Source organism: Pseudophryne corroboree, chromosome 9 (genome assembly GCF_028390025.1).
Source record: "Pseudophryne corroboree isolate aPseCor3 chromosome 9, aPseCor3.hap2, whole genome shotgun sequence".
Classification (NCBI taxonomy): domain Eukaryota; kingdom Metazoa; phylum Chordata; class Amphibia; order Anura; family Myobatrachidae; genus Pseudophryne; species Pseudophryne corroboree.
This window is the reverse complement of record NC_086452.1, coordinates 206,085,703-206,108,963: the sequence shown is the minus strand read 5'-3', so window position 1 is coordinate 206,108,963 and position 23,261 is coordinate 206,085,703. Positions and strand designations below refer to the sequence as shown.

General features: G+C 45.5%; 1 long non-coding RNA gene across 1 annotated transcript in view; it reads left to right on the top strand.

Annotated features, from left to right (window-relative positions):
* Positions 1–22,888: 22,888 nt before the first annotated feature.
* LOC134956890 (uncharacterized) overlaps positions 22,889–23,261 on the top strand; it is an 87,770-nt gene continuing 87,397 nt past the window's right edge. Inside the window, exon 1 of the long non-coding RNA XR_010186265.1 lies at positions 22,889–23,153. This is a non-coding gene — a long non-coding RNA (uncharacterized LOC134956890). The remainder of the gene's footprint in view (positions 23,154–23,261) is intronic.

The window sequence follows — 23,261 nt, the reverse complement described above, 5'->3', positions numbered from 1 at the left end:
GCTCTGAGCAGGGACCAGGGAAGATTTCTTCCAGTTGATGAGCCACCCGTGGGCTTGCAGGAATTGGACCATCAGTTCCAGATGACGAAGGAGAACCACTGGAGAATTTTCCAGGATCAACAAGTCATCGAGATAAGGCAGGATCCTGATACCCTGACAGCGGAGTAGGGCCGTCATGACTGCCATGACCTTGATGAAAACTCAAGGAGCCGAGGTCAGACCAAATGGCAAGGCCTGGAATTTAAAATATAGGTTGCCAATAGCAAACTGCAGGTATTGCTGATGCAACACTGCAATAGGAATATGCAGGTAAGCATCCTGTATGCCCAGGGATACCATGTAGTCCTTGGACTCCAAGGCCAGAACAATAGAACAAAGAGTTTCCATACCAAATTTGGAGACTTTCACAAACTTGTTCAAAGACTTGAGGTTGAGAATGGGCCAAGAAGATCCATTCGGTTTCAGAACTAGGAACAGCGTTGAATAGTACCCCCTGCCTCTCTGAGCCAGAGGCACCAGCACTACCACTCCTGTGTCCAGGAGGGATTGCACCACCAGATGGAGAGTCCTTGCGGTCACCAGATCCGAAGGAACATTTGTGGAGCAAAACTGGTGAGGTGGACGTTTCCTGAAAGAGATGGCGTATCCGTGAGTGACGACTTCTCTTACCAAGGGGTCCGAAGTGGTCTGTAGCCATACCTGAGCAAACCGTAGAAGTCAGCCTCCCATCCTGGGATTCCCCAGAGGAAGGCCCACCTCATCATACAGCAGGCTTGTCTGTTTTGGCAGCAGGCTGACGGGCAGCCCAGGCACATTTAGGTTTGGGCTTAGTGGATTTGGAAGTGCGAGCCTGTTTTGTGTACGCCTGACCCTTTGCTTTACCTGGAGGTCAAAAGGAACAAAATTAAGTACTCTTAGCCTTCGGGGCCGAAGTAGTAGTACTAGGCAGACATGCAATCTTAGCAGACGCTAAGTCAGCGACAATCTTGTTGAGATCTTCTCCAAAAAGAATGTTTCCCTTAAAAGGGATAACCTCCAAGGTCTTTTTCGAATCCAGATTTACCGACCAGGACCGCAACCAGAGGATCCGGTGAGCCAGAATAGATGTGGTAGATGCTTTGGCCGCTAAGATACCTGCATCTGAAACTGCCTCCTGAATATAATGAGAGGCTGTAACAATGTATGAGAGACACTGTTTTGCATTATCAGGAAAATTAGACGGTAGTTCCACTTCTACTTCTTGATCCCAGGCCTCTATAGCTTTAGCAGCCCAAGAGGCCGCAATAGTAGGCCTATGCACAGCTCCAGCCAGAGTGTAAATGGACTTCAAGCAACCCTCCACACGATTATCCGTCAGTTCCTTCAGAGAGTTGACGGTAGTGACAGGCAGAGCAGATGATACCACCAGACGTGTGTCTTGTGAGTCCAACGGTGGCGGTGCTTCCCAATTTTTGCTTAACTCTGCAGTGAGGGGATAACGAACCACCATTTTCTTAGACAAAGAGAATTTCTTTCCTGGATATTCCCAGGATTCCTGACGTATGTCAACTAAATGGTCAGAATGTGGTAAAACTAATTTAGTAACCTTCTGGTGCTTAAACTTATCTGGTTTCTTAGAGGTAGCTGGGGTTTCTTCATCATCATCAATTTGAAGAATCAGCCTCATCATCATCATCATCATCAATTTGAAGAATCAGCCGTATAGCCTCCAAGAGGTCAGGAACATCCACTTGGGTCAGGGATTCCCCATCAGAAGCATATGTTCAAAGCTGCCCAGTGCAGCCCTCCCTGTTATTAGCCTGCACTGCAGGCACCAACTTACAAACTGAGCTCCTGTGCACGGAGGCGGGGTTATAGAGGAGGCGGCGCTGTGCATCTTGGGAACAGTCAAACCTTTTAGCCTGTTGGTGCCTCGGATCAAGATCCAACTCTACACCCCGCTGTTATCCCTGTGGAACCCCAGTGTACCCCACTGCAGAAATACAGGTACGCATCTTGTATAGCCAGTGATACCATATAGTCTCCGGGTTCCATAGCCAGTACAATTGAGCGCAGTGTTTCCATATGGAACTTGGACACTCTTACAAACTTGTTCAGTGATTTGAGTTTGGGTATAGGCTGGAAAGACCCATTGTGTTTCGGTACTAGAAACAGGGTCAAGTAGTAACTTCTGCCTCTGTGGGACAGAGGTACTGGCACTACCACTCCTGTATTGAGGAGAGAACTTACAACCTCCTGCAGAGCTTGCGACTTAAACGGATCTAATGGGATAACCGTGGTGCAAAACTGGCGACGGGGACATCTCTTGAATGAGACCGCGTGCCTGTGAGAGACAACTTCCCACACCAATGTGTCTGAAGTGGTCTTTAACCAGACCTGGGTGAACTACAGAAGTCGGCCTCTGTCATGCGGCAAGCTTGTCTTGTTTCGAAGCAGGCTGACGGGCCGCCCAGGATTGTTTAGCCCTGGGCTTCTTGGTTTTGGGAGCACGAGACTGTCTCGGGTATGCCTGACCTTTTGCTTTCCCTTGAGGGCGAAAGGAAAGAAAAAAGTGGTACCTTTTGCGTTCTGTGCAGAAGGATTAGTATTTGGGATGAAAGCAGTCTTAGCAGCTGCTAACTCAGACACAATTTTATTAAGGTCTTCCCCAAACAAAATGCCCCCCTTAAAGGGGAGTACCTCCAAGGTCTTTTTGTAGTCTAGGTCCACCTTCCATGAGCTCAACCACTGAATACGGCGAGCCAGGAAAGATGCAGTCGACGCCTTGGTTGCCAACACACCCGCCTCAGAGGACGCCTCCTGAATGTGATAGGCGGCAGTGGTAATGTGAGACAGGTATTGTCTGGCATTGTCAGATATATCCTGGGGCAGCTCTTCCTCTAATGCCTGAACCCATGCTTCAATACCTTTTGCAGCCCAAAAGGCTGCAATAATGGGTCTATGTACAGCCCCTGTAAGGGAGTACATAGATTTCTGGCATCCCTCCACACGCTTATCTGTTGGTTCTTTCAGTGTAGTGATAGTGGTGACAGGCAGAGTAGACGACACCACTAGGCAGGTGACAGAGAATCCACCTGCGGTGAATTTTCGCACTTGTTACATAACTCTGCAGGGAGATGATAGCGAGCCAAGGCCCATTTAGACAGAGGGCCTTTCTTCCAAAGATTAGACCAGGGTTTCTGCCTGATGTCCACCAAATGGTCAGAATGGGGTAATACACTTTTAACCACATTCTGCCGTTTAAACTAGTGATGTGCACCGGACATTTTTCGGGTTTTGTGTTTTGGTTTTGGATTCAGTTCCACTGTTTTGGATTCGGACGCGTTTTGGCAAAACCTCCCTGATAAATTTTTGTCGGATTCGGGTGTGTTTTTACAAAAAAAACCCTCAAAAACAGCTTAAATCATAGAATTTGGGGGTCATTTTGATCCCATAGTATTATTAACCTTAATAACCATAATTTCCACTCATTTCCAGTCTATTCTGAACACCTCACACCTCACAATATTATTTTTAGTCCTAAAATTTGCACCGAGGTCGCTGGATGACTAAGCTAAGCGACCCAAGTGGCCGGCACAAACACCTGGCCCATCTAGGAGTGGCACTGCAGTGTCAGACAGGATGGCAGATTTAAAAAATAGTCCCCAAACAGCACATGACGCAAAGAAAAAAAGAGGTGCAATGAGGTAGCTGTGTGACTAAGCTATGCGACCCAAGTGGCCGACACAAACACCTGGCCCATCTAGGAGTGGCACTGCAGATTTCTAGCGAGAGGATGAGTGCTTCCATCCTCATGTGAATCTGAACCACTAGCCATGAACTTAGGCCAGGGCCTCAGCCGTTCCTTGCCACTCCATGTCGTAAATGGCATATTGGCAAGTTTACGCTTCTCCTCAGATGCTTTTAATTTAGATTTTTGGGTCATTTTACTGAACTTTTGTTATTTGGATTTTACATGCTCTCTACTATGACATTGAGCATCGGCCTTGGCAGACGACGTTGATGGCATTTCATCGTCTCGGCCATGACTAGTGGCAGCAGCTTCAGCACGAGGTGGAAGTGGATCTTGATCTTTCCCTATTTTACCCTCCACATTTTTGTTCTCCATTTTTTTATGTGTGGGATTATATGCCAGTAATATATCAATAGCAATGGCCTACTGTACCGTACTGCTATATATTATATACTGGTGGTCAGCAAAATTATGCACTGTCCTCCTACTACTGCGCACAACAACTAAAATGCACCACAGGTATGGATGGATAGTATACTTGACGACACTGAGGTAGGTAGAGCAGTGGACTACTGTACCGTACTGCTATATATTATATACTGGTGGTCAGCAAAATTATGCACTGTCCTCCTACTACTGTGCACAACAACTAAAATGCACCACAGGTATGGATGGATAGTATACTTGACGACACAGAGGTAGGTAGAGCAGTGGACTACTGTACCGTACTGCTACATATTATATACTGGTGGTCAGCAAAATTATGCACTGTCCTCCTACTACTGCGCACAACAACTAATATGCACCACAGGTATGGATGGATAGTATACTTGACGACACCGAGGTAGGTAAAGCAGTGGACAACTGTACCGTACTGCTATATATTATATACCGGTGGTCAGCAAAATTATGCACTGTCCTCCTACTACTGCGCACAACAACTAAAATGCACCACAGGTATGGATGGATAGTATACTTGACGACACAGAGGTAGGTAGAGCAGTGGACTACTGTACCATACTGCTATATATTATATACTGGTGGTCAGCAAAATTATGCACTGTCCTCCTACTACTGCGCACAACAACTAAAATGCACCACAGGTATGGATGGATAGTATACTTGACAACACAGAGGTAGGTAGAGCAGTGGACTAGTGTACCATACTGCTATATATTATATACTGGTGGTCAGCAAAATTACGCACTGTCCTCCTACTACTGCGCACAACAACTAAAATGCACCACAGGTATGGATGGATAGTATACTTGACGACACAGAGGTAGGTAGAGCAGTGGACTACTGTACCGTACTGCTATATATTATATACTGGTGGTCAGCAAACTTATGCACTGTCCTCCTACTACTGCGAACAACAACTAAAATGCCCCACAGGTATGGATGGATAGTATACTTGACGACACAGAGGTTGGTAGAGTAGTGGACTACTGTACCGTACTGCTATATATTATATACTGGTGGTCAGCAAAATTATGCACTGTCCTCCTACTACTGCGCACAACAACTAAAATGCACCACAGGTATGGATGGATAGTATACTTGACGACACAGAGATAGGTAGAGCAGTGGACTACTGTACTGTACTGCTATATATTATATACTGGTGGTCAGCAAAATTATGCACTGTCCTCCTACTACTGTGCACAACAACTAAAATGCACCACAGGTATGGAAGGATAGTATACTTGACGACACAGAGGTAGGTAGAGCAGTGGACTACTGTACCGTACTGCTATATAATATATACTGGTGGTCAGCAAAATTATGCATTGTCCTCCTACTACTGCGCACAACAACTAAAATGCACCACAGGTATGGATGGATAGTATACTTGACGACACAGAGGTAGGTAGAGCAGTGGACTACTGTACCATACTGCTATATATTATATACTGGTGGTCAGCAAAATTATGCACTGTCCTCCTACTACTGTGCACAACAACTAAAATGCACCACAGGTATGGATGGATAGTATACTTGACGACACAGAGGTAGGTAGAGCAGTGGACTACTGTACCGTACTGCTATATATTATATACTGGTGGTCAGCAAAATTATGCACTGTCCTCCTACTACTGCGCACAACAACTAAAATGCACCACAGGTATGGATGGATAGTATACTTGACGACACAGAGGTAGGTAGAGCAGTGGACTACTGTACCGTACTGCAATATATTATATACTGGTGGTCAGCAAAATTATGCACTGTCCTCCTACTACTGCGCACAACAACTAAAATGCACCACAGGTATGGATAGTATACTTGACGACACAGAGGTAGGTAGAGCAGTGGACAACTGTACCGTACTGATATAATACTGGTGGTACTGGTCAGCAAAATTCTGCACTGTCCTCCTACTATATAATACTGGTTGTCCCCAGTCCCCACAATAAAGCACACTGAGCACAGATATTTGCAGCACACTGAGCACAGATATGGAGCGTTTTTCAGGCAGAGAACGTAGATATTTTCAGTACACTGAGCACAGATATTTGCAAGCACACTGAGCACAGATATTTGCAGCACACTGAGCACAGATATTTGTAGCACACTGAACACAACTGAGAGAACGCTGCACACGTCCTCTCCCTATCATTTCCAATGCAAGAGTGAAAATGGCGGCGACGCGCGGCTCCTTATATAGAATACGAATCTCGCGAGAATCCGACAGCGGGATGATGACATTCGGGCGCGCTCGGGTTAACCAAGGAAAGGCGGGAGGATCCGAGTCTGCCTCGGACCCGTGTAAAATGGGTGAAGTTCGGGAGGGTTCAGATTCCGAGGAACCGAACCCGCTCATCTCTAGTTTAAACATATCAGTTTTCTTAGCCACAGTAGTGGAATTCTCATCATCAGTGATTTGTAGGATCTGCTTAATAGCAACCACTGGGGCAGGGACATCAATTTGCAATGGCGAATCCTTGTAAGAAACACCTGATTCAGAGTCTGACAGGACAGTATGCTCCCCCTCCTCTTCAGATGAAACATCTGAGAGATTAGTGGATTGTGAGGAGGAAGCAGCCCGCTTACATGACCCACAGATATTGGAGTGACCTGGAGTAGATTTTTGTCTGACCAAGGATTGATTTAATTGCTGCAACTGGTTAGACAAATTTTCCGCTAGTATGTGACTGAATACACAGTAGAGAACACCTGCAAATACATTTGGTATTATGTGACTGAGTACACAGTAGCATACACGTAATGGGTAAATACTGTGATGCACTATATATATATATGACCTAGACGCACCTAGGGCCTAATTCAGACCTGATCGTAGATGTGCTAAATTTAGCACATCTACGATCAGTCACACAGACATGTGGGGGGGATGCCCAGCCCAGGGCTCGTCCGCCCCGCACGTCAGGCCCGACCCCCCCCCCCCCCGCACAAGCCGCAATGCTTTTATACTGTAGGAGTAGCTCCCTGCCAGCGCAGCTCCTGCACGCTGGCAGGAGCTACTCGCCTCTGTGAGGGTCGCAGCGGCTGTGTGTGATGTCACGCAGCCACGACGCCCCCCATCCCCAATGGTCCGGGCATGCCTGCGTTGCCCGGTCCATACCCCCTAAATGACGGCCAAATGGCACCAGCCTGCCCAGCGACCGCCTCTGCCTGTCAATCAGGCAGAAGCAATCGCAGGGCAGAGACATCCGTCAGCTGTCTGGCATGCACCGGCGCACTGTGGGGCCGGTGCATGCGCAGTTCAGACCTGATCGGCTGCTATGCGATAATGCACAGTAGTGATCAGATGTGAATTAGGCCCCTAGTCCCTTAGGGTACAGAAAAAAGTGATAGATATATCTGTGAAACACTGAAGATACAGAAGATACAGACACACACAGTCACAGGCAATGCAGATAATTATTATGACAATAAAACTGCACTGGACTAGTAAATGTACAGATATACATAAAACACAGCGCCGTCCTAGACCGGAGGTATACAGTATATCAGAATACTCGTACAATATATCCTATAATAGGTAAACTTTCTTAACTAACACTGTCTGTATAAAGACTAGTGATGAGCGGGTTCGGTTTCTCGGAAACCGACCCACCCGAACTTCAGCCTTTTTACACGGGTCCGAGCCGTGCTCGGATTCTCCCGTGTGGCTCGGGTAAACCGAGCGCGCCCGAACGTCATCATCCCGCTGTCGGATTCTCGCGAGATTCGGATTCTATATAAGCAGCCGCGCGTCGCCGCCATTTTCACACGTGCATTGAGATTGATCGGGAGAGGACGTGGCTGGCGTCCTCTCCGTTATAGTAGAAAAGACTGAGTGACTTAGTTATAATTGTGGGGAGGATTGGGGACGGGGAGCAGCTGTTAGGGAGTACAGTGCAGGGTTTTGATTATAATACCACCAGTGAGTTTCATCCGTTGTTTCTCTGCCTGAAAAAAACGCTCCACCATATCTGTGCTCACTCAGTGTGCTGCACTGCTGCATGATATATCTGTGCTGAGTGCACTGCTCACACTGCCTAATTGTGGGGACTGGGGAGCAGTTATAGCAGGAGTACAGTGCACAGTTTTGCTGACAGTGACCACCAGTCCAGTATACGTTTGTCTGCCTGAAAAACACTCCTGTGGTGGCTTTTTTTCCCTTCATACTACTAGTTTAGCAGTCTGCTGACAGTGTCCACCAGGTCCGTTATTATTATTATACAGTATATTATATATATATATAGCAGTACGGTAGGCCACGGCTGTACCTACCTCTGTGTCGTCAGTGCACTCGTCGTCCATAAGTAATATAATACTATACTATCCATCCATCTACATTGTATACCTGTGGTGGGTTTTTTTTTCTTCATACTAGTTTAGCAGTCTGCTGACAGTGTCCACCAGGTCCGTTATTATTATTATACAGTATATATATATATATATATATATATATATATATAGCAGTACGGTAGGCCACGGCTGTACCTACCTCTGTGTCGTCAGTGCACTCGTCGTCCATAAGTAATATAATACTATACTATCCATCCATCTACATTGTATACCTGTGGTGGTTTTTTTTTTCTTCATACTAGTTTAGCAGTCTGCTGACAGTGTCCACCAAGTCCGTTATTATTATACAGTATATTATATATATATATATAGCAGTATGGTAGGCCACGGCTGTACCTACCTCTGTGTCATAAGTGCACTCGTCCTCCATAAGTAATATAATACTATACTATCCATCCATCTACATTGTATACCTGTGGTGGCTTTTTTTTTCTTCATACTAGTTTAGCAGTCTGCTGACAGTGTCCACCAGGTCCGTTATTATTATAAAGTATATTATATATATATATATATATATATATATAGCAGTACGGTAGGCCACGGCTGTACCTACCTCTGTGTCGTCAGTGCACTCGTCGTCCATAAGTAATATAATACTATACTATCCATCCATCTACATTGTATACCTGTGGTGGTTTTTTTTCTTCTTCATTCTAGTTTAGCAGTCTGCTGACAGTGTCCACCAGGTCCGTTATTATTATTATACAGTATATTATACATATATATATATATATAGCAGTACGGTAGGCCACGGCTGTACCTACCTCTGTGTCGTCAGTGCACTCGTCGTCCATAAGTAATATAATACTATACTATCCATCCATCTACATTGTATACCTGTGGTGTTTTTTTTTTCTTCATACTAGTTTAGCAGTCTGCTGACAGTGTCCACCAGGTCCGTTATTATTATAAAGTATATATTATATATATATATATATAGCAGTACGGTAGGCCACGGCTGTACCTACCTCTGTGTCGTCAGTGCACTCGTCGTCCATAAGTAATATAATACTATACTATCCATCCATCTACATTGTATACCTTTGGTGGGTTTTTTTCTTCTTCATTCTAGTTTAGCAGTCTGCTGACAGTGTCCACCAGGTCCGTTATTATTATACAGTATATTATATATATATATAGCAGTACGGTAGGCCATGGCTGTACCTACTTCTGTGTCGTCAGTGCACTCGTCCTCCATAAGTAATATAATACTATACTATCCATCCATCTACATTGTATACCTGTGGTGGCTTTTTTTTCCTTCATACTAGTTTAGCAGTCTGCTGACAGTGTCCACCAGGTCCGTTATTATTATTATACAGTATATTATATATATATATATATATATATAGCAGTACGGTAGGCCACGGCTGTACCTACCTCTGTGTCGTCAGTGCACTCGTCGTCCATAAGTAATATAATACTATACTATCCATCCATCTACATTGTATACCTGTGGTGTTTCTTTTTTTCTTCATACTAGTTTAGCAGTCTGCTGACAGTGTCCACCAGGTCCGTTATTATTATACAGTATATTATATATATATATAGCAGTACGGTAGGCCACGGCTGTACCTACCTCTGTGTCGTCAGTGCACTCGTCCTCCATAAGTAATATAATACTATACTATCCATCCATCTACATTGTATACCTGTGGTGGTTTTTTTTTCATTCATACTAGTTTAGCAGTCTGCTGACAGTGTCCACCAAGTCCGTTATTATTATACAGTATATTATATATATATATATAGCAGTACGGTAGGCCACGGCTGTACCTACCTCTGTGTCGTCAGTGCACTCGTCCTCCATAAGTAATATAAAACTATAGTATCCATCCATCTACATTGCATACCTGTGGTGGCTTTTTTTTTCTTCATACTAGTTTAGCAGTCTGCTGACAGTGTCCACCAGGTCCGTTATTATTATACAGTATATTATATATATATATATAGCAGTACGGTAGGCCACGGCTGTACCTACCTCTGTGTCGTCAGTGCACTCGTCCTCCATAAGTAATATAATACTATACTATCCATCCCTCTACATTGTATACCTGTGGTGTTTTTTTTTTCTTCATACTAGTTTAGCAGTCTGCTGACAGTGTCCACCAGGTCCGTTATTATTATACAGTATATTATATATTTATATAGCAGTACGGTAGGCCACGGCTGTACCTACCTCTGTGTCGTCAGTGCACTCGTCCTCCATAAGTAATATAATACTATACTATCCATCCATCTACATTGTATACCTGCGGTGGCTTTTTTTTTTCTTCATACTAGTTTAGCAGTCTGCTGACAGTGTCCACCAGGTCCGTTATTATTATACAGTATATTATATATTTATATAGCAGTACGGTAGGCCACGGCTGTACCTACCTCTGTGTCGTCAGTGCACTCGTCGTCCATAAGTAATATAATACTATACTATCCATCTACATTGTATACCTGTGGTGGTTTTTTTTTTCTTCATACTAGTTTAGCAGTCTGCTGACAGTGTCCACCAGGTCCGTTATTATTATTATACAGTATATATATATATATATATATATATATAGCAGTACGGTAGGCCACGGCTGTACCTACCTCTGTGTCGTCAGTGCACTCGTCGTCCATAAGTAATATAATACTATACTATCCATCCATCTACATTGTATACCTGTGGTTGTTTTTTTTTTCTTCATACTAGTTTAGCAGTCTGCTGACAGTGTCCACCAAGTCCGTTATTATTATACAGTATATTATATATATATATATATAGCAGTATGGTAGGCCACGGCTGTACCTACCTCTGTGTCATAAGTGCACTCGTCCTCCATAAGTAATATAATACTATACTATCCATCCATCTACATTGTATACCTGTGGTGGCTTTTTTTTTCTTCATACTAGTTTAGCAGTCTGCTGACAGTGTCCACCAGGTCCGTTATTATTATAAAGTATATTATATATATATATATATATATAGCAGTACGGTAGGCCACGGCTGTACCTACCTCTGTGTCGTCAGTGCACTCGTCGTCCATAAGTAATATAATACTATACTATCCATCCATCTACATTGTATACCTGTGGTGGTTTTTTTTCTTCTTCATTCTAGTTTAGCAGTCTGCTGACAGTGTCCACCAGGTCCGTTATTATTATACAGTATATTATATATATATATATATATATATATATATATATAGCAGTACGGTAGGCCATGGCTGTACCTACCTCTGTGTCGTCAGTGCACTCGTCCTCCATAAGTAATATAATACTATACTATCCATCCATCTACATTGTATACCTGTGGTGGCTTTTTTTTTCTTTATACTAGTTTAGCAGTCTGCTGACAGTGTCCACCAGGTCCGTTATTATTATTATACAGTATATTATACATATATATATATATATAGCAGTACGGTAGGCCACGGCTGTACCTACCTCTGTGTCGTCAGTGCACTCGTCGTCCATAAGTAATATAATACTATACTATCCATCCATCTACATTGTATACCTGTGGTGTTTTTTTTTTTCTTCATACTTGTTTAGCAGTCTGCTGACAGTGTCCACCAGGTCCGTTATTATTATAAAGTATATATTATATATATATATATAGCAGTACGGTAGGCCACGGCTGTACCTACCTCTGTGTCGTCAGTGCACTCGTCGTCCATAAGTAATATAATACTATACTATCCATCCATCTACATTGTATACCTGTGGTGGGTTTTTTTCTTCTTCATTCTAGTTTAGCAGTCTGCTGACAGTGTCCACCAGGTCCGTTATTATTATACAGTATATTATATATATATATAGCAGTACGGTAGGCCATGGCTGTACCTACCTCTGTGTCGTCAGTGCACTCGTCCTCCATAAGTAATATAATACTATACTATCCATCCATCTACATTGTATACCTGTGGTGGCTTTTTTTTCCTTCATACTAGTTTAGCAGTCTGCTGACAGTGTCCACCAGGTCCGTTATTATTATTATACAGTATATTATATATATATATATATATATATATAGCAGTACGGTAGGCCACGGCTGTACCTACCTCTGTGTCGTCAGTGCACTCGTCGTCCATAAGTAATATAATACTATACTATCCATCCATCTACATTGTATACCTGTGGTGTTTCTTTTTTTCTTCATACTAGTTTAGCAGTCTGCTGACAGTGTCCACCAGGTCCGTTATTATTATACAGTATATTATATATATATATAGCAGTACGGTAGGCCACGGCTGTACCTACCTCTGTGTCGTCAGTGCACTCGTCCTCCATAAGTAATATAATACTATACTATCCATCCATCTACATTGTATACCTGTGGTGGGTTTTTTTTCATTCATACTAGTTTAGCAGTCTGCTGACAGTGTCCACCAAGTCCGTTATTATTATACAGTATATTATATATATATATATAGCAGTACGGTAGGCCACGGCTGTACCTACCTCTGTGTCGTCAGTGCACTCGTCCTCCATAAGTAATATAAAACTATAGTATCCATCCATCTACATTGCATACCTGTGGTGGCTTTTTTTTTCTTCATACTAGTTTAGCAGTCTGCTGACAGTGTCCACCAGGTCCGTTATTATTATACAGTATATTATATATATATATATAGCAGTACGGTAGGCCACGGCTGTACCTACCTCTGTGTCGTCAGTGCACTCGTCGTCCATAAGTAATATAATACTATACTATCCATCCCTCTACATTGTATACCTGTGGTGTTTTTTTTTTTCTTCATACTAGTTTAGCAGTCTGCTGACAGTGTCCACCAGGTCCGTTATTATTATACAGTATATTATATATTTATATAGCAGTACGGTAGGCCACGGCTGTACCTACCTCTGTGTCGTCAGTGCACTCGTCCTCCATAAGTAATATAATACTATACTATCCATCCATCTACATTGTATACCTGTGGTGGCTTTTTTTTTTCTTCATACTAGTTTAGCAGTCTGCTGACAGTGTCCATCAGGTCCGTTATTATTATTGTACAGTATATTATATATATATATATATATATATATATAGCAGTACGGTAGGCCACGGCTGTACCTACCTCTGTGTCGTCAGTGCACTCGTCGTCCATAAGTAATATAATACTATACTATTCATCCATCTACATTGTATACCTGTGGTGGGTTTTTTTCTCTTCATTCTAGTTTAGTAGTCTGCTGATAGTGTCCACCAGGTCCATTATTATTATACAGTATATTATATATATATATAGCAGTACGGTAGGCCACGGCTGTACCTACCTCTGTGTCGTCAGTGCACTCGTCCTCCATAAGTAATATAATACTATACTATCCATCCATCTACATTGTATACCTGTGGTGGCTTTTTTTTTCTTCATACTAGTTTAGAAGTCTGCTGACTGTGTCCACCAGGTCCGTTATTATTATTATACAGTATATTATATATATATATATATATAGCAGTACGGTAGGCCACGGCTGTACCTACCTCTGTGTCGTCAGTGCACTCGTCGTCCATAAGTAATATAATACTATACTATCCATCCATCTATATTGTATACCTGTGGTGGTTTTTTTTTTCTTCATACTAGTTTAGCAGTCTGCTGACAGTGTCCACCAGGTCCGTTATTATTATAAAGTATATTATATATATATATATAGCAGTACGGTAGGCCACGGCTGTACCTACCTCAGTGTCGTCAGTGCACTCGTCCTCCATAAGTAATATAATACTATACTATCCATCCATCTACATTGTATACCTGTGGTGTTTTTTTTTTCTTCATACTAGTTTAGCAGTCTGCTGACAGTGTCCACCAGGTCCGTTATTATTATTATACAGTATATTATATATATATATATATATATATATATATATATATATAGCAGTACGGTAGGCCACGGCTGTACCTACCTCTGTGTCGTCAGTGCACTCGTCGTCCATAAGTAATATAATACTATACTATCCATCCATCTACATTGTATACCTGTGGTGGTTTTTTTTTTCTTCATACTAGTTTAGCAGTCTGCTGACAGTGTCCACCAGGTCCGTTATTATTATACAGTATATTATATATATATATATAGCAGTACGGTAGGCCACGGCTGTACCTACCTCTGTGTCGTCAGTGCACTCGTCCTCCATAAGTAATATAATACTATACTATCCATCCATCTACATTGTATACCTGTGGTGGCTTTTAGTTGTGCGCATTAAAATATGGAGAACAAAAATGTGGAGGTTAAAAAAATAGGGAAAGATCAAGATCCACTTCCACCTCGTGCTGAAGCTGCTGCCACTAGTCATGGCCGAGACGATGAAATGCCATCAACGTCGTCTGCCAAGGCCGATGCCCAATGTCATAGTACAGAGCATGTAAAATCCAAAACACAAAAGATCAGTAAAATGACCCCAAAATCCAAATTAAAAGCGTCTGAGGAGAAGCGTAAACTTGCCAATATGCCATTTACGACACGGAGTGGCAAGGAACGGCTGAGGCCCTGGCCTATGTTCATGGCTAGTGGTTCAGCTTCACATGAGGATGGAAGCACTCATCCTCTCGCTAGAAAAAAGAAAAGACTTAAGCTGGCAAAAGCACAGCAAAGAACTGTGCGTTCTTCGAAATCACAAATCCCCAAGGAGAGTCCAATTGTGTCGGTTGCGATGCCTGACCTTCCCAACACTGGACGGGAAGAGCTTGCGCCTTCCACCATTTGCACGCCCCCTGCAAGTGCTGGAAGGAGCACCCGCAGTCCAGTTCCTGATAGTCAAATTGAAGATGTCAGTGTTGAAGTACACCAGGATGAGGATATGGGTGTTGCTGGCGCTGGGGAGGAAATTGACAAGGAGGATTCTGATGGTGAGGTGGTTTGTTTAAGTCAGGCACCCGGGGAGACACCTGTTGTCCGTGGGAGGAATATGGCCATTGACATGCCTGGTCAAAATACAAAAAAAATCAGCTCTTTAGTGTGGAATTATTTCAACAGAAATGCGGACAACTGGTTTCAAGCCGTGTGTTGCCTTTGTCAAGCTGTAATAAGTAGGGGTAAGGACGTTAACCACCTCGGAACATCCTCCCTTATACGTCACCTGCAGCGCATTCATAATAAGTCAGTGACAAGTTCAAAAACTTTGGGCGACAGCGGAAGCAGTCCACTGACCAGTAAATCCCTGCCTCTTGTAACCAAGCTCCCGCAAACCACACCACCAACTCCCTCAGTGTCAATTTCCTCCTTACCCAGGAAAGCCAATAGTCCTGCAGGCCATGTCACTGGCAAGTCTGACGAGTCCTCTCCTGCCTGGGATTCCTCCGATGCATCCTTGAGTGTAACGCCTACTGCTGCTGGCGCTGCTGTTGTTGCTGCTGGGAGTCGATCGTCATCCCAGAGGGGAAGTTGGAAGACCACTTGTACTACTTCCAGTTTGCAATTGACTGTCCAACAGTCCTTTGCGAGGAAGATGAAATATCACAGCAGTCATCCTGTTGCAAAGCGGATAACTCAGGCCTTGACAACTATGTTGGTGTTAGACGTGCGTCCAGTATCCGCCGTTAGTTCACGGGGAACTAGAGAATTGCTTGAGGTAGTGTGCCCCCGTTACCAAATACCATCTAGGTTCCACTTCTCTAGGCAGGCGATACCGAGAATGTACACGGACGTCAGAAAAAGAGTCACCAGTGTCCCAAAAAATGCAGTTGTACCCAATGTCCACTTAACCACGGACATGTGGACAAGTGGAGCAGGGCAGACTCAGGACTATATGACTGTGACAGCCCACTGGGTTGATGTATTGCCTCCCGCTGCAAGAACAGCAGCGGCAGCACCAGTAGCAGCATCTCGCAAACGCCAACTAGTTCCTAGGCAGGCTACGCTTTGTATCACCGCTTTCCAGAATACGCACACAGCTGAAAACCTCTTACGGCAACTAAGGAAGATCATCGTAGAATGGCTTACCCCAATTGGACTCTCCTGGGGATTTGTGGCATCGGACAACGCCAGCAATATTGTGCGTGCATTACATCTGGGCAAAAATTCAGCACGTCCCATGTTTTGCACATACCTTGAATTTGGTGGTGCAGAATTATTTAAAAAATGACAGGGGCGTGCAAGAGATGCTGTCGGTGGCCAGAAGAATTGCGGGCCACTTTCGGCATACAGGCACCGCGTACAGAAGACTGGAGCACCACCAAAAACACCTGAACCTGCCCTGCCATCATCTGAAGCAAGAGGTGGTAACGAGGTGGAATTCAACCCTCTATATGCTTCAGAGGATAGAGGAGCAGCAAAAGGCCATTCAAGCCTATACATCTGGCCACGATATAGGCAAAGGAGGTGGAATGCACCTGTCTCAAGCGCAGTGGAGAATGATTTCAACGTTGTGCAAGGTTCTGCAACCTTTTGAACTTGCCACACGTGAAGTCAGTTCAGACACTGCCAGCCTGAGTCAGGTCATTCCCCTCATCAGGCTTTTGCAGAAGAAGCTGGAGGCATTGAAGGAGGAGCTAAAACAGAGCGATTCCGCTAGGCATGTGGGACTTGTGGATGGAGCCCTTCATTCGCTTAACCAGGATTCACGGGTGGTCAATCTGTTGAAATCAGAGCACTACATTTTGGCCACCGTGCTCGATCCTAGATTTAAAACCTACGTTGTATCTCTCTTTCCGGCAGACACAAGTCTGCAGAGGTTCAAAGACCTGCTGGTGAGAAAATTGTCAAGTCAAGCGGAACATGACCCGTCAACATCTCCTCCTTCACATTCTCCCGCAACTGGGGGTGCGAGGAAAAGGCTACGAATTCCGAGCCCACCCGCTGGCGGTGATGCAGGGCAGTCTGGAGCGAGTGCTGACATCTGGTCCGGACTGAAGGACCTGCCAACGATTACTGACATGTCGTCTACTGTCACTGCATATGATTCTGTCACCATTGAAAGAATGGTGGAGGATTATATGAGTGACCGCATCCAAGTAGGCACCTCAGACAGTCCGTACGTATACTGGCAGGAAAAAGAGGCAATTTGGAGGCCCTTGCAGAAACTGGCTTTATTCTACCTAAGTTGCCCTCCCTCCAGTGTGTACTCCGAAAGAGTGTTTAGTGCCGCCGCTCACCTTGTCAGCAATCGGCGTACGAGGTTACTTCCAGAAAATGTGGAGAAGATGATGTTCATTAAAATGAATTATAATCAATTCCTCCGTGGAGACATTCACCAGCAGCAATTGCCTCCAGAAAGTACACGGGGACCTGAGATGGTGGATTCCAGTGGGGACGAATTAATAATCTGTGAGGAGGGGGATGTACACAGTGAAAGGGGTGATGAATCGGACGATGATGATGAGGTGGACATCTTGCCTCTGTAGAGCCAGTTTGTGCAAGGAGAGATTGATTGCTTCTTTTTTGGTGGGGGCCCAAACCAACCAGTCATTTCAGTCACAGTCGTGTGGCAGACCCTGTCGCTGAAATGATGGGTTCGTTAAAGTGTGCATGTCCTGTTTATACAACATAAGGGTGGGTGGGAGGGCCCAAGGACAATTCCATCTTGCACCTCTTTTTTCTTTCATTTTTCTTTGCGTCATGTGCTGTTTGGGGAGTATTTTTTTGAAGGGCCATCCTGCGTGACACTGCAGTGCCACTCCTAGATGGGCCAGGTGTTTGTGTCGGCCACTTGGGTCGCTTATCTTAGTCACACAGCTACCTCATTGCGCCTCTTTTTTTCTTTGCGTCATGTGCTGTTTGGGGAGTATTTTTTTGAAGGGCCATTCTGCGTGACACTGCAGTGCCACTCCTAGATGGGCCAGGTGTTTGTGTCGGCCACTTGGGTCGCTTATCTTAGTCACACAGCTACCTCATTGCGCCTCTTTTTTTCTTTGCGTCATGTGCTGTTTGGGGAGTATTTTTTAGAAGGGCCATCCTGCGTGACACTGCAGTGCCACTCCTAGATGGGCCAGGTGTTTGTGTCGGCCACTTGGGTCGCTTATCTTAGTCACACAGCTACCTCATTGCGCCCATTTTTTTCTTTGCGTCATGTGCTGTTTGGGGAGTATTTTTTTCAAGTGCCATCCTGTCTGACACTGCAGTGCCACTCCTAGATGGGCCAGGTGTTTGTGTCGGCCACTTGGGTCGCTTATCTTAGTCACACAGCTACCTCATTGCGCCTCTTTTTTTCTTTGCGTCATGTGCTGTTTGGGGAGTATTTTTTTGAAGGGCCATCCTGCGTGACACTGCAGTGCCACTCCTAGATGGGCCAGGTGTTTGTGTCGGCCACTTGGGTCGCTTATCTTAGTCACACAGCTACCTCATTACGCCTCTTTTTTTCTTTGCGTCATGTGCTGTTTGGGGAGTATTTTTTTGAAGGGCCATCCTGCGTGACACTGCAGTGCCACTCCTAGATGGGCCAGGTGTTTGTGTCGGCCACTTGTGTCGCTTAGCTTAGTCACACAGCGACCTTGGTGCGCCTCTTTTTTTCTTTGCGTCATGTGCTGTTTGGGGAGTATTTTTTTCAAGTGCCATCCTGTCTGACACTGCAGTACCACTCCTAGATGGGCCAGGTGTTTGTGTCGGCCACTTGGGTCGCTTATCTTAGTCACACAGCTACCTCATTGCGCCTCTTTTTTTCTTTGCGTCATGTGCTGTTTGGGGAGTATTTTTTTGAAGGGCCATCCTGCGTGACACTGCAGTGCCACTCCTAGATGGGCCAGGTGTTTGTGTCGGCCACTTGGGTCGCTTATCTTAGTCACACAGCTACCTCATTACGCCTCTTTTTTTCTTTGCGTCATGTGCTGTTTGGGGAGTATTTTTTTGAAGGGCCATCCTGCGTGACACTGCAGTGCCACTCCTAGATGGGCCAGGTGTTTGTGTCGGCCACTTGGGTCGCTGAGCTTAGTCACACAGCTGCCTCATTGCACCTCTTTTTTTCTTTGCGTCATGTGCTGTTTGGGGAGTATTTTTTTGAAGGGCCATCCTGCGTGACACTGCAGTGCCACTCCTAGATGGGCCAGGTGTTTGTGTCGGCCACTTGTGTCGCTTAGCTTAGTCACACAGCGACCTTGGTGCGCCTCTTTTTTTCTTTGCGTCATGTGCTGTTTGGGGAGTATTTTTTTCAAGTGCCATCCTGTCTGACACTGCAGTACCACTCCTAGATGGGCCAGGTGTTTGTGTCGGCCACTTGGGTCGCTTATCTTAGTCACACAGCTACCTCATTACGCCTCTTTTTTTCTTTGCGTCATGTGCTGTTTGGGGAGTATTTTTTTGAAGGGCCATCCTGCGTGACACTGCAGTGCCACTCCTAGATGGGCCAGGTGTTTGTGTCGGCCACTTGGGTCGCTTATCTTAGTCACACAGCTACCTCATTACGCCTCTTTTTTTCTTTGCGTCATGTGCTGTTTGGGGAGTATTTTTTTGAAGAGCCATGCTGCGTGACACTGCAGTGCCACTCCTAGATGGGCCAGGTGTTTGTGTCGGCCACTTGGGTCGCTGAGCTTAGTCACACAGCTGCCTCATTGCACCTCTTTTTTTCTTTGCGTCATGTGCTGTTTGGGGAGTATTTTTTTGAAGGGCCATCCTGCGTGACACTGCAGTGCCACTCCTAGATGGGCCAGGTGTTTGTGTCGGCCACTTGTGTCGCTTAGCTTAGTCACACAGCGACCTTGGTGCGCCTCTTTTTTTCTTTGCGTCATGTGCTGTTTGGGGAGTATTTTTTTCAAGTGCCATCCTGTCTGACACTGCAGTGCCACTCCTAGATGGGCCAGGTGTTTGTGTCGGCCACTGTTTGTGTCCGCCACTTGGGTCGCTTAGCTTAGTCACACAGCTACCTCGGTGCAAATTTTAGGACAAAAAATAATATTGTGAGGTGTGAGGTGTTCCGAATAGACTGAAAATGAGTGGAAATTATGGTTATTGAGGATAGTAATACTTTGGGATCAAAATGACCCCCAAATTCTATGATTTAAGCTGTTTTTGAGGGTTTTTTGAAAAAAACACCCGAATCCAAAACACACCCGAATCCGACAAAAATTTTTCGGTGAGGTTTTGCCAAAACGCGTCCGAATCCAAAACCCGGCCGCGGAACCGAACCCACAACCAAAACACAAAACCCGAAAAATTTCCGGTGCACATCACTAATAAAGACATGTAGAATACTCAAGTGTTTGTAAAGTCACAGCGCTGTCTACAGGCGACTGTGCAAGGGACACTTTGCCCTGCAGTCCCAGAGACCAGCCGCAGCTATGCCAGCATCTCAGTCAGGTAGTGAGGGAAACTGTGAGGCAGCTCCAGGGTGGGAAAATCTGCAGTAGATGGCGCCCTGGGCCGGGGGAGGGGCTACAGGTCAAGCGTCGGCTCCCCTATGCTGGTCCTCACTGCCTGGTACTACAGAGTCTTATTAAAATGGCGTTAGTACACCCGACCTGGCGGTCTAGTGGGGTCCCTGCTCGGTGACAGTGTCCACGCCAGTGTCGCGCTCTGTCTGCCTAGATCATGACAGGAATGCGATTTAATGGTGGGTCCTGCCTGGGGGACCCTCTTACCTCCTCCACGTAGCAGCCACGTGAACCAGGAAAGCGTCTGCGACCGCGTGCCTAAATCCGGGAACAGGCTGCGGGACTATGCAGTGCCGCTTGGGAGGAGATGGAGCCGCAGCATAGTGTGTCACACTGACATATCAGCACTACAGCCCATGAAGTCTTCTTAGAAGTCTTCTTAAGTGACTTGCTGCTGCAGGCACCAACTCGAAACTGTGCTCCAGTGCCTGGAGGCGGGGTTTATAGAGGAGACCCTATTGCATCCTGGGACAGCCTAAAGCTTTAGCCTGTTGGTGCCTCTGGATCAAGATCCACTCTACACCCTGATGTTTCCCTGTGGAACACAATGTACCCTGCTGCAGAAATATGTATATGTAATATACTGTATATACAGTATCTTGTTTTATGCTTGTCTAAAGCCTAAGCATGGTGTTACAATAAATGAGAACACAGACACCAAAGAGCACAAGAGTTAGTGATAATCTTATAAGAGTACTTTCACGTCTCGCTGAAAACCCCTTCCCTTCCAAATGTCCTAGATTCTGTTTTGGAGGGATTCATGTGCCTCAGGAACTGGTTAATGTACGTAGTTGCATCCAGAGACATAAAGAGGGCAGGGCCAGCGGGGCTCGTGCCTTTGGCGCCATGTCAGATCCAGTAGATGGGGCGCTGCCGGCTAGGGCAGTGTACACCCAGTGGAGTGTATGCCGCATTCACCTGCCCTTGATCTGCGTTGCTGCCTACCAGCAGATTTGGACATGGCTGCCAGGTTAATCCCCTGTGGGCCCTACTACTTTGGAGCTCCATCCACTATCATGGGTGTGGCCTATGCAGGCTTGAGCTGGTCCCTATCAGCAGGGCTGCCAAGAGAAAACCTGGGCCCTAATACAACAACTTCCTGTAGCCCCGCGCCCCCCCTGGAGGGGTTGTGAGCACAGCATGCTGGGGACATGGTCACACCTCTTTGGGGGCCTGTCTAGCACGTGAGAAGCACCAACTCACAGGAGCATGGCATGCCAGGGCAGTAGAGAGCCTAACTGGGCCTAGGTACTTTTCAGGGGGATGGCCTAATCACAGGAGGCATGGCCATGCACCCTTATAAAAAATACAGATAAAATTGTATTTTAAGCACTTCACTGGTCACATGGCAGCTCAGCACACAGCAGTGTATACTGAGCAGAGAAAAAAAGCTGCAGCTGTTCCAGTTAAGGGGGGGGGGGGAGGGGGGAAGGGGGGTGCTGCGACCACCACTGGGCCCCCTTATCAGACCTGGGCCCAGATAATTTATACCCCCCTCTCGACCCCACTGCCTATCAGACATCAACAGCAGTGCCGTTGCAGTGCTATGTTTAGCAGAAGCACTGTCTTTTACATACACAGGGGCGGATTCAAATCATATCGCACCTTCTATCTCCCGTCTAAAGTGACGGGAGATAGTGGGGCAATATTAAAATGTGCCCCGTTTTCGCGCTGATTGCGCTCATTACAGTCTTATGTAGGTGCGTCAAGTGCCTAAACCCAACTAGTAGTAGTAATGGGCGCAATCGTAAAGAGACCCATTTGGGCACCCAAACGGGTCTCTTTACACGCATTTCAGCTCGCTACCTCCGGAGGTAGCGAGCTGAAATAAAGTTGTCATGCCCGTCTGCAGTAACATTAGAATTCCGCCGGTGGGCGCGATAGGGGGTGGGAGGGAGCGAGGAACATTTGAATCCTGCCCACAGTGTGACAGAGGCAGCAGGAAAAATAACTGCAGCTCTGACCATTTCTGGATGCAGACAGGTTGACCAGTGACAAGAGGGGGTGCTTTCCATTCTGGTGCCTTACATCATGCAGCTCAGCTGAAGCACCGGCTATTATACAAGTGAGTGACCTAGCTGATCTCCTCGGTGGAGGGGACGGGACTGGCTGCAGTACTGACTGATTGTGCTGGCAGTACCTTAATGCATATTGCCGGGGCACCAGCTATATTACTACTCACTTCACAGATACTGAGTACTGACAAAGCCTCCTCTTCCTGCTCCACCCTGAGTCCCTGCCCCTCCTTCTTATCTCCTCACCTTATCTCCAGAGCTCTGCAACTCTGGAGTCTGAAAGACCTTCAAAAATAAGTAAGTGTCTGGGAAGGGAAAAAAGGGATGTAAGTGTTTTTTAATTTCATTTGTGGAAGGGGGGATATAATGTATACTATTACCATGTGTGTGGGGGGATGTAAGAAT